The sequence below is a fragment of the Gossypium hirsutum genome, chromosome D02, assembly GCF_007990345.1.
Source record: "Gossypium hirsutum isolate 1008001.06 chromosome D02, Gossypium_hirsutum_v2.1, whole genome shotgun sequence".
In the NCBI taxonomy this organism is placed as follows: Eukaryota; Viridiplantae; Streptophyta; class Magnoliopsida; order Malvales; family Malvaceae; genus Gossypium; species Gossypium hirsutum.
Window position 1 is genome coordinate 21,766,058 of NC_053438.1, and position 11,075 is coordinate 21,777,132.

Below are 11,075 nucleotides of genomic sequence, written 5' to 3' on the forward strand. Positions count from 1 at the left end.
ATGACTATCCGTTTTCTGTTTGGTATTTGGGTTGAGTTACACACATAGTTTTAGTAGCTCACAAAATGTTTTATTTTCTCAGGTAATCAGAAAACTTAGGACCAGGCAGCATGCGGGAGCTCGGGTTGAATTCTCAATAACATAATGGTTTTTAAGAGACTTTTTGTTTAATTACGGAATTTTGGGACTATAGGTAACTTTTGGACTTATTTTTCGATTTGGATTTGTTCAGTTGGATTTTTGATATTTATAGTATTGGTAAACTGCAAAATTGTGCGTTTTCACAAACTAGAATAACAATTTTCAAAACTAACAACTTTGAAGTTTCTGCTGCAAAATTAAGTAACCAATTAAGTGTTTTCTGTAAAATAAATAGCTTTAACGAGTATTTTTCTTAAAACCTGAATGAAATTTGCTAAAAGATAATGTTTTCGAAACACACACTTCTCAAGTTTAAAATCTGGAGTTTTAAAATGATTTTATGTAATTCCTTAATATTCGGCCATAACGTCTAAGCTGTGTGTGGGGTGTCACATTTAATGGTATAAAAGTTAAGGTTCGAAACTCGGGTTGTGGTTCAAGGGTTGAAAATTTCAGGAGATTGTTTTCTAAAAAAATATATATTTTGAATTTTGATTATATTTGATATCTGAATTCGTAAAAAAAGAATCTGAGACTCTGGTGTCGATCGAGTAAGTTAAATTTACTTTTGCTACAATAGACAAACTAGTAAAACATTAGAATTAAGAATATTCTCCTTTAGCTAAATACTAATATAATTCTGTTAAAACTCTAGACTTAGGATTTTTAATAACCTAAGTTAATATATAAAAGTCTTGAAACTATAGATAATTAAAATGAGTATACATGGTGTGCGAGGTCGCAGTACTCAACGGTGTGGTGGACGTTGTCAAATGGCTTAAGCTGAGCTTTCTTCTTTGGGCAGCATGCCCAATTTGGAGACTAGTGATACGGTAGAGACGCCTATCGCAAATATTAAAAATCAAATATAGGGGACGACACATTGTCACATGCTATGTTGAGAGTTTTGTAGAGGGTCGTTAGGACCCAGTTCAGATTTGGGGGCCGAGGGTTGGTAATTGAGTGAATCTAATCTAATGGTGCTGAGCTATTCTGTGGTGTTACTGGGATTAACCCAATTGTGGCCAAGTATTGGTTAGAGGCCAACGAGAGAATTATGGATGACTTAGACTGCACATTAGAGCAAAAATTGAAGGGTGTAGTATTTTTGCTTCGCGATGAGGCTTACCAATTGTGGCAGTCAGTGGTGCGAGGCACACAGGTTGAGCGTGTGACTTGGGCATTCTTCCAGACCTGTTTCCAAAAGAAGTATGTGGGGGCGAGGTACATTGAGGCCCATAGGTTGGAGTTTATTGGGCTTAAGCAAACGGAGATGTTTGTGGCTGAGTTTTTTAGGTTAAGCATGTATTCTCAAAATCTTGTAGCCATTAAGTATGATAAAAGTTCCCAATTTGAGGACAGGCTTCGTTATGATTTGAAGGTTTTGGTAGCTCCGCAGTAAGAGTGGGTTTTCAAAATGTTAGTGGAAAAGACTAAGGTTATAGAGGAGATTAAACGCGTGGAGTGTGAGAAGAGGGAGAAGGAAAAGAATCAAAATAAGAACAAGAAGGATTCAGGTTCTTTTGGTTCAGCTCCGCGGCCTAAGAAATGGGCCAGGGTTGATAGGCCTCAGGAGGTTGAGGCAACAAGAAATATTGGTAGGGCTCAAGTATGTGCTGGTTACGGTAGGCACCATCTTGACGAATGTTGGAGAAGGATAGGAGCATGCTTGTGGTGTGGGTCTATGGAACACCAAATTAAGGAATGTCAGTATCAGTTTGAGCACATGCAAACACCGATTCAGGATTGAGTTCAACCTTAGGGTGTAGTTTAGTAGCCTCTGAGGGGCCATGGTCAGGTGAGGGTGGTAATGGTATCGGTTGTAGACAGAAGGCATAGGGCCTAGGTGCTAATTAGACTAAGGTGAGGTAGCCTACTTTGGTTTATGCACCGAGATGTCGCGAGGACAAAGACGCAGTCGATGCGATAGTCGATACGTTCACTATTCATTTTCACCCATACTTTGCTTTAATTGATATCAATTTCATGTATTCATACATTGTTAATAGTGTGTCTTGTAATTTGGGAATTTCTTTTGAGGTTACTGTTAGTGATGTGTCAGTTGTTAGTCTATTGGGGTAATCAGTATGAGTCAATAAGGTATATAAGAGATGTTTGCTTGAGATTCAGGAGTTTGTGTTCCCGAATGATTTGATGGAGTTACCATTTGAAGAATTCAATTTGATTTTGGGTGTGGATTGGCTTATGGTGCATCAAGTTAGTTTGGATTGTGCTTCGAAGAGGGTAACTCTAAAGACCAAGGATGGTGAGGAAATTATTTTGGTAGGTGAGCATCGAGATTACCTTTCAAATGTCATCTCTGTTATGGTAGTTGAGAAATTGGTCTGAAAAGGGTGTGAGGCGTATTTAGCCTACATGCATGACACAAGTGTTGTGGGTTTTACTATGGAGGGAATCTGCACAGTTATAGACTTTTCGGATGTCTTCCTCGAGGAATTGTCAGGGTTACCACAGAATAGGGAGGTGGAATTTGGAATTGAGATTCTAACAATAACGCCTCCAATGTCCATTGCTACTTACTGTTTGGCACTAAAAGAGTTGAAGGAACTGAAAGTGTAGCTTCAAGAACTTCTTGATAGAGGGTTCATTAGACCCAGTTTTCTTGACCGCCTTTAGAAGTACTAACATCCAGAGTGTGAATACTGCAATAAAATATAGAAAGACAAGACAGTTTCTGCAAGTATACAACTCGAGTTGTAATATAGTTTTACAACAAAGTAGGTTAGTACTCCTAGGATCATACCCAAGGGAGGCGAGTGCCAGATGAATTCTAACCTAAACACTAAAAGATCTAATTAGTACATTTAAATTAGTTATAGTACGAAAATAGAAAATACATGATTTTTAAGGTTTTATATTAATAAAGAAAAAATAAAATAAACGAAATAGACTTCAAAAGATAGAAAGGGAGAATAAATCAAATCTTGATTATGGGTGATTGGCTTGCTCCGGTAATCTCCATCAACTATCGTTTTGGGTTCCTCGTCAATCAACTAGTCACTACACTAGGAGGATCTTCTGATTTTCCACAAACATAACAAGTCAGCAAGAACTACTTATCTTCCGACCTCACAATCCAGAGTGGCTTGGGGTGGAGGTATTCACAGATGGGCCACACTAATTTTGGGTTAATTCCCACCTTGATGACTTCCCGGGGTTGTCAGGCCTAGAGTTTGTTCCACGTTCTTCCTTTCTCAAACAGCTGATTCGTTGAGTAACCCTAAAAAATAGATAACAGATCATCCCTCCACTCTCTAATCCCTTATAGAAGGATTAGTTCATCATGGCTTTCATAGACAATATAAAATTGATGTAAAGAGAAAACCTGTTAATTAAATTGCCAAGATAGAGTAAGTGAAAGAGCCTCATTGTATTAAGATTAATCGTGAATCCACAAAGTTTGAATGCTTCCACAATTCAGATATCTTGAAATCAACATGAACAATTGAAATAAATCTAAAACCTAAGAATGAAAGAAAATACTAAACTAAATTTTACATAGAGAATCTAGGCTAAAGAAATGGTGTCCATAACAAGTGACAAATGAGCCTATTTATAGCTTTCAGGTGGTCATCGTCGTTAACCCGAGGTTAGTTGATGTTCTCAAGCTTTAAGTTTGATTATGTAGACCAAAACCCCCTGATTTGTGTTTAATTATGCTTACAAAGTCGATGTCGTGACACCAGGACCTGTGTCGCGACATAGCAATCGGTATACTCCCCTTCAGCTATCTTCAGGGGTATTTCGAGACACCCTCAGTCTATGTCGCGACATCAAAGGCAGTCTTGAGCTTTCTCCATTCTTCTCGCTATGTTGTGACATTGAATCGTCCGGGTTGCGACATAGCAACTAGTATCCATTTAGTACACCTTCTAATGATCTTTTACACACTCACAAAGTGCATTAGCTCACCTTTAGGCCTCATTCGTCCCCTAAGATCGATAAAAGACTCAATTTGCACATTTTATTGAAAATAAATGAAACTAAGAAAACTTAACTAAAACATTACAAAAATTCTTGTATTTAAGCTCCTTAAACGTGAAAAATAAACAAAAATGAAGTCATGACGAATATGACAGATCTACTACAGATCAAACTACCCTACACTGAAGTCATTCATTGTCCTCAAGCAACATAAGCAAAAATGAAAAATAAAAATGACAACCCTTGAGCAAATATGGTACAGGTATTGACTTCGGAGCATATGACTTGAGAATTTCATGCTTACTAACAACTTTGACATGATGAATAATTGGCAGACCACTTTTGATCACAAACATCCAAGTTCAATATGTTACAAAATATACAAGCATTAAGGGTCTCACTTGTAGGGGTCTATCAAAAAATTATACAAGTACTTTGATTATCCGAGTAGAATATAAATAGTCGTTTATATGTATGTCTAGTATTATTTCCATTCATGTATAACCATATTTAGGTCACATAGGACTTTTCAACTTGTAACGTTTTGAGGCTTAGGAGAGGTATGAAATTCAAACATAGTAAGCATTAAAAGGGTTACAAACACGAAAATAGTTTAGCACATCATATTGATCCTTATTCTTCCCCCCTTAATGACCTTTACCTACTCATCACCATATTTCTCCTTCTCTCACCTTCCTTGTCTCTCCATGTATAGGAAATCATATCATGAAATAGTAACTACGGCTAGCCTACAAGTTTCTATGCACTAATGAACAAGTTTCGCTTTGTTTTATGACTTTGTCACTTCCTTTTTCAACTCATCTCACTAAAGAATGCTTTTGATTTTTTGAGAACTTTTTCTACTTGTGTTACTTTTGGTTTTTTTGCAATTTTCTTTTATTCTGCACTTTTCAAGCTAACCTATAGTTCCTATATCACACTAATCCTTTCTATTTCACTCTATTTTTTACAAACTCTGCCTTAATATATCTACTTAACCCTCAATGCGTATGGCCAAATGCCTATAATTGTGCAGTGTAGGACCAAATAAAAATGACAAATACAGATTAACATTTTTAGGCTTGAGGTTTGTAATGAAGTTCATTAAGAAGTGTCAATAGGCTAAAAATCGATAATAAAGGTGAACATTAATAGGTTTGCTTTTTGACTTGGGATGTGTTCCAAACAATGCCTTAAGTCATCCCTAAATATCTCAATATGCACAAAATTTTCCAACTAAACAAACTCAAATTCAACCCTTTATCATTCATACTAGCATGCTCGTTTCCTTGTATTTTTTATATCACTTGGTACAGTTCATTGCTTAATGCTTATTTACAATTTAACATTTAGAACTTTAGTAGTCTAATAATAAAAAAAATTAAAATCTCCTATGATCATGCTAAATTTATTCATAAAGATAAGCAACCTATGTAGAGGCTCCTAACCAATCACTAGTATTTCTACACACTCAAGCACACAAAACACAAGAGAAATCAAAGAAAAATTTTTAAAAAAATTTTCTATGTTACCCCTCAAACTTTAGTTAACACATTATCCTCAATGTGTAGCCCTTAAAAAGATAAGGAAAGAAGTTACCTGATTGATCGTAGTTGCTCCAGCTCCTATTGGTCGATACTTCCTCCTTTGCTCGTATAAAGTTTGAATTGTTTGTGTCTTCTTCATGTTGGGTTCCTACATAGAAAACTTAAAGATAAAACATCATAACGAATAAACTACTATTAATCCTACTCCTCTAAAGTTAAATTTGAAATTATCCAAAAAGTAATTTAAGTCTTTTAAAAGTATCAAAATAAAAAGAAGACTCAATCCTCCTCCGAATCATCTAGTGGACGGGAATGCCTTTGCTACACAGGTGCCTTTCCCTTTCCCGAGCTATGTTGTTGGTGAGAAGTTCTAACCCTTGATTGTGTTTATCGAGCGGGGCTTCAAATAATGAGACCCTTTTCTGTAGAATATTACGGTTGGAATTTCGATTCATACTCGTCTTTTGTCCCCGGATATCTTAAGCCTTACCTTCCTCTTCAGACTCAGTCCCTTCGTTATTGCCCTCATGTTGGACTAATGTTGAACTGAACATATCTGGAGGATAGTTTGGTGCTCGCAGCCTATTTATTCTCACAAATTCTTGAAGCACCAGTCCCGTCTCTTGCATCCATCTAATCATCCTATTGAGTTTTACTTTTATGTTTTTTCGAGCTCCCTTTGATTGGTCTCTCTATTCGAGTAAGGCCAACACATCTATTTTTTTTTCTTCTTCTTCTAATTCCATTCAGTAATTTGTTTTTGTTGAAGCTCAACGTACTGGGTATATAGTGTGTCTCCAATAATGCTTCTTGTTGGCTTCATAAACTGTTCGTTCTCACTCATTGACACCTCTGCTTGGCGGCATAATACTATTACTAGATGGGGAAAAAGAGTCCCACTTTTTGAATATGTACACACCATTTCATTTCTTGAAAGATCTATCGCCATATAGAGATCTATTTATGCTGCAGAATACCATATAAAAAAAACAACTTGAAAGGCATTAACAATAGAAACATTCAATGCGGGTATGATTCTAGTGCCAAAGAATTGAATCCACATCTTTAGTAGTAAGAAACATGATAGCCTGATTGAAATTAGTTGAAAGCTCTCTGTTTGGTTGTAGTTCCAACTACCCCTTCCTTGTCCATGTCAATATTTTGAAATTTGTCTAAATTAGTATTATCAATAAAATCTTTTTCATAAAATGGGATGTTATAAAATTAAAAAATATCATTAGGGAAGATTAGAACATCTTCCCTTTGTACTTCAACATCAGCTATCACTACATTATAGCCTCGTTTAATCAGTTAGTCCTTAGGGGACGCATAAAATTCTTGAACCACAGTATGATTACATTATTCATGGGAGTAATGTAGAATTGGTCCTAGTGATGGTAACAAACCAAAGTCAAGATTTCTTTACAATGGACCATTGAGGGTTTGAACCCTCGTTCCTGGATCAAGGGTCTCCCTTGTAACTCAAGAAGATATTTTTCCATATTCACATTATGAAATCGAATGAGCCTAAAACATTCAATGTTTCATGAACCACAGTTCTCTTGTTCTTTCTAGGAGGCATTCTAATAAATAATTCTTACCGATGATATAAATGAACAGTAAATAAGGAACAGTAAAATAGAGTCGAGATTACTTAACTTCAATCTCTTATGTGCTTCCTCTTCGATTTATGACAATACCCTCAATGTGGTCTCTAGAATTAGGGAGAAAGGATTGAAAACCTAGATTTTGAATAAAAAGGGTTTTTGGGATTTAAAGTTTTTACAGAGGTTTTAGAAAAGGTTGGGTGATAGAATGAGGTTAGATTATATTAAAGGGATGTTTTTATGTTTAAAAAGAGTGCTTTTAGGGTTAAAAACTACGTATAAGAAGGGTTATTCCGTCTGGTTACGTGAATGGGTGGGTTAACCCTGTAAATATTTGCAGCGATGTCGCAACATAGGGGTTCCGTGTTGCGACATCCCTAGCAGACTACTAATGTCGCGACACTAGGGTTCGGTGTCGCGGCACACCTTGTAGTTTTGGAATTCTGAGAAACTATCTTCTATGTCATGACATAGGTTAGTGATGTTGTGACATCGAGTTGGTTTTTTAACTTCTTCGTTATTGCCCATGATGTTGTGACTCAGAATTGTCTTTGTCATGACGTTGACCTTGTTTACCAAATTTCTGATCTTTAGAATGCTTCAAGCACTTGTTAGACCTGTTTTTGACCTACCTGTAATACATTAACAACATGGTTAGTGGAGTATATGATTAGTATAGTTAGTAATAATCAAACGATGGGAATATGTTAGGTCTTACTGTCGGACTTGTCCGTTAGCTCAGTCAATATTCACCGGGGTGATCCTTGTGATTTTTTTCTATCTGTATTACTCCAACACCCATCACACTATTCTATTCATCCGCGGTTGTCTCTTTCTCTGGATTTACCTTTCTGGCCTACTTTAACGACAGGCAACACTTTTCGTAGGTCATAACTATCAGTGATTTGCTCAGCCACATACGTACACAATTGTTTTAATTGGTGTTCAACATTCGTGCTTTGAAAATAGGTTGAGGATTCGTGCTTTAATTTTTTTCCTTCTCATTGATCAAGTATGTCTTTTCAAGAGTACTTTTTAAATCGATTCGCAGAGGGATAGAGAAAAAATATTGTATTGCGCTACTAAAGTTCTGCTTCTATGGGGTTTTAAATTCACCCATTGGCCTGTATGTAATTCTCTTTGGTGGTTCTCATAAGACTCAAACACTCGGTAACAGTCGTAGCTCGATGCTTATACGCATTGATTGTTTAACTTGACTGAAGCCTACTATATGATCGTAAGTTTTATCAATATATATTTTTCCCACTCTTTTCAACAACTGGAAAATTCCAAGATTTATAAACTTCTGGTGTGCTTGATTTAGAACTAAGGATATGAAAAAGATAGCCATTTCAGGCTTATCCTTCGGGACTACTAGTTTCTTTTCTTTTTGTTCTGTGAATTTTTGAATCGATGGACATTTTTCTATTAACTCAGTCCTAACTGTCATTGTCTCTGTTAGTGGGTATATATTATACTTTTTTTGTAGTTTAGCTTCATCAGCATTACCCGAGATTTTTGGGATATTAAGTTCCATGTCTATTTGATTTTTCAATTCATTTCCCATTTCCTCCATTAGCTACATATCTTCTCTTTTTGAAGTTCTGCTTGATTCGTTTGGATATTCTTCTATCTACTGAAGTGGATAATAGTCTAGGAGTTCTTTTTCGCAAACGTCTATGATGACACTCTCCTCTTTGCTCAGTTTTAGACTAAACACCTCTTGGTACCTTTCTAGTGGCATATCATCGTGGTCATTATCATCTTGGGGAAGAGCTGGGGTTTCTACTCGGAGTTGACTTAATTCAAGAATTAGTAATCATTGATTCACTGGATCTCCCAATCTTCATAGACTACTTATTCATAAATATCTTTATCATAATCAAATTCTTCATTAGACCACACATAATAAAAGTCATCCATGACTTTGTGTTGACTAATTATTTGGTTGATGGTGTTTAGGATTTCTAAAAAAATTAAACAAATGTTAGAAGTGTTAATTGAAAGTCGTAACTATAACCTACAAATTTCCTATTTATTCTTTTATGTGCAAAAATTAAAATTAAACTAGTGACGTTGCCTCCCCGACAACGGTGCAAATAACTTGACCGCCTCTGGACGTACTAACGTCCAGAGTGTGAATACTACAATAAAATATAGAAAGACAAGACGATTTTTGCAATTATACGGGTCGGGTTGTAATATAGTTTTACAATGAAGTAGGTGAGTACTTTGAGGATCGTACCCAAGGGAGGTAAGTGCTAGATCAATTGTAACCTAAACACTAAAAGATCTCATTAGTAATTTTAAATTATTTATAGTATGAAATATAAAATAAAGGATTTTTAGGGTTTTTATAATAATAACGATAAAATAACATAAAAGAAACAGACTTCAAGAGATAGAAAGGGAGAATAAATCAAATATTGATTATGGGTGATTGGCTCACTTTGATAATCTCCATCAACTATCGTTTTGGGATCTTTCTTCAATCAACTAGTCGCTACCCTAGCAGGATCTTCAGATTTTCCATTAACATAATGAGTCAGCAAGAACTACTTATCTTCCAACCACACAGTCCAGACTGGCTTGGGGTGGAGGTGTTCATGGATGGGCCATACCAATTTTAGGTTAATTCCCACCTTGATGACTTTTCGGGGTTGTCAGGCCTAGGGTTTGTTCCACGTTCTTTCTTTCCCAAACAGCTGATCCGTTGAGTAACCCTACAAAACAATTAACAAATCATACTTCCACCCGCTAATCCCCTATAGATGGATTAGTTGCTCATAACTTTCATAGACAATATAGAATCAATGTAAAGAGAAAGCATGCTAATAAAATCGTTCAGATAGAGTAGATGAAAGACCCTAATTGTATTGAGATTAATCGCAAACCTATAAAGTTTAAATGCTTCAATAATTTAGATATCTTGTAATCATCAAGAACAATTGAAATAAATCTAAAACATAAGAATGAAAGAAAATTCTAACTAAATTTTACACAGAGTATCTAGGCTAAAGAAATGGTGTCCATAACAAGTGAAATATGAGCCTATTTATAGCCTTCAGGTGGTCTTCGTCCTTAACCCTAGATTAGCTGATGTTCCCAAGCTTTAAGTTTGATTATGTAGACCAAAATGCCCCTACTTTGTGTTTAATTTTCGTCACAAAGTAGATGTCATGACACACTAGGACTTATGTCACGGCATAGCAATTGGTATACTCCTCTTCAGCTATCTTCAGGGGTATGTCGCAACACCCTTAGTCTGTGTCGTGACATCAAAGACAGTCTTGAGATTTCTCTATTTTGCTCTTTATGTTGCGACATTGAGTCATCTGGGTTGTGACATATCGACCAGTATCAGTTTAGTACACCTTCTAATGGTCTCCTGCACACTCAGAAAGTGCGTTAGCTCACCCCTAAGGTCAATAAAAGACTTAATATGAACATTTTATTGAATATAAATGAAACTAATAAAACTTAACTAAAACATCACAAAATGCTTGTATTTAAGCTTCTTAAACATGAAAACTAGTTTAATTTGCTACATCGAATTCTGACAGATCGTGTCTCTGTGGTGAGTACCAATATTCTTTGCCAAGAAGAAAGATGGTACTATGAGGGTGTGTGTGGATTACCGGCAACTGAATAAGTTAACGGTAAGGAATAAATATCCACTACTAGGGATCGACGATTTGTTTGAACAATTTCGATGAGCGTTTGTGTTCTCCAATATTGATCTAAGATTTGGGTATCATCAGTTGAAGGTGACAGAATTCAATGTGCATAAAGCCATATTTAATACTTGTTATGGTCATTACGAGTTCTTAGTTAT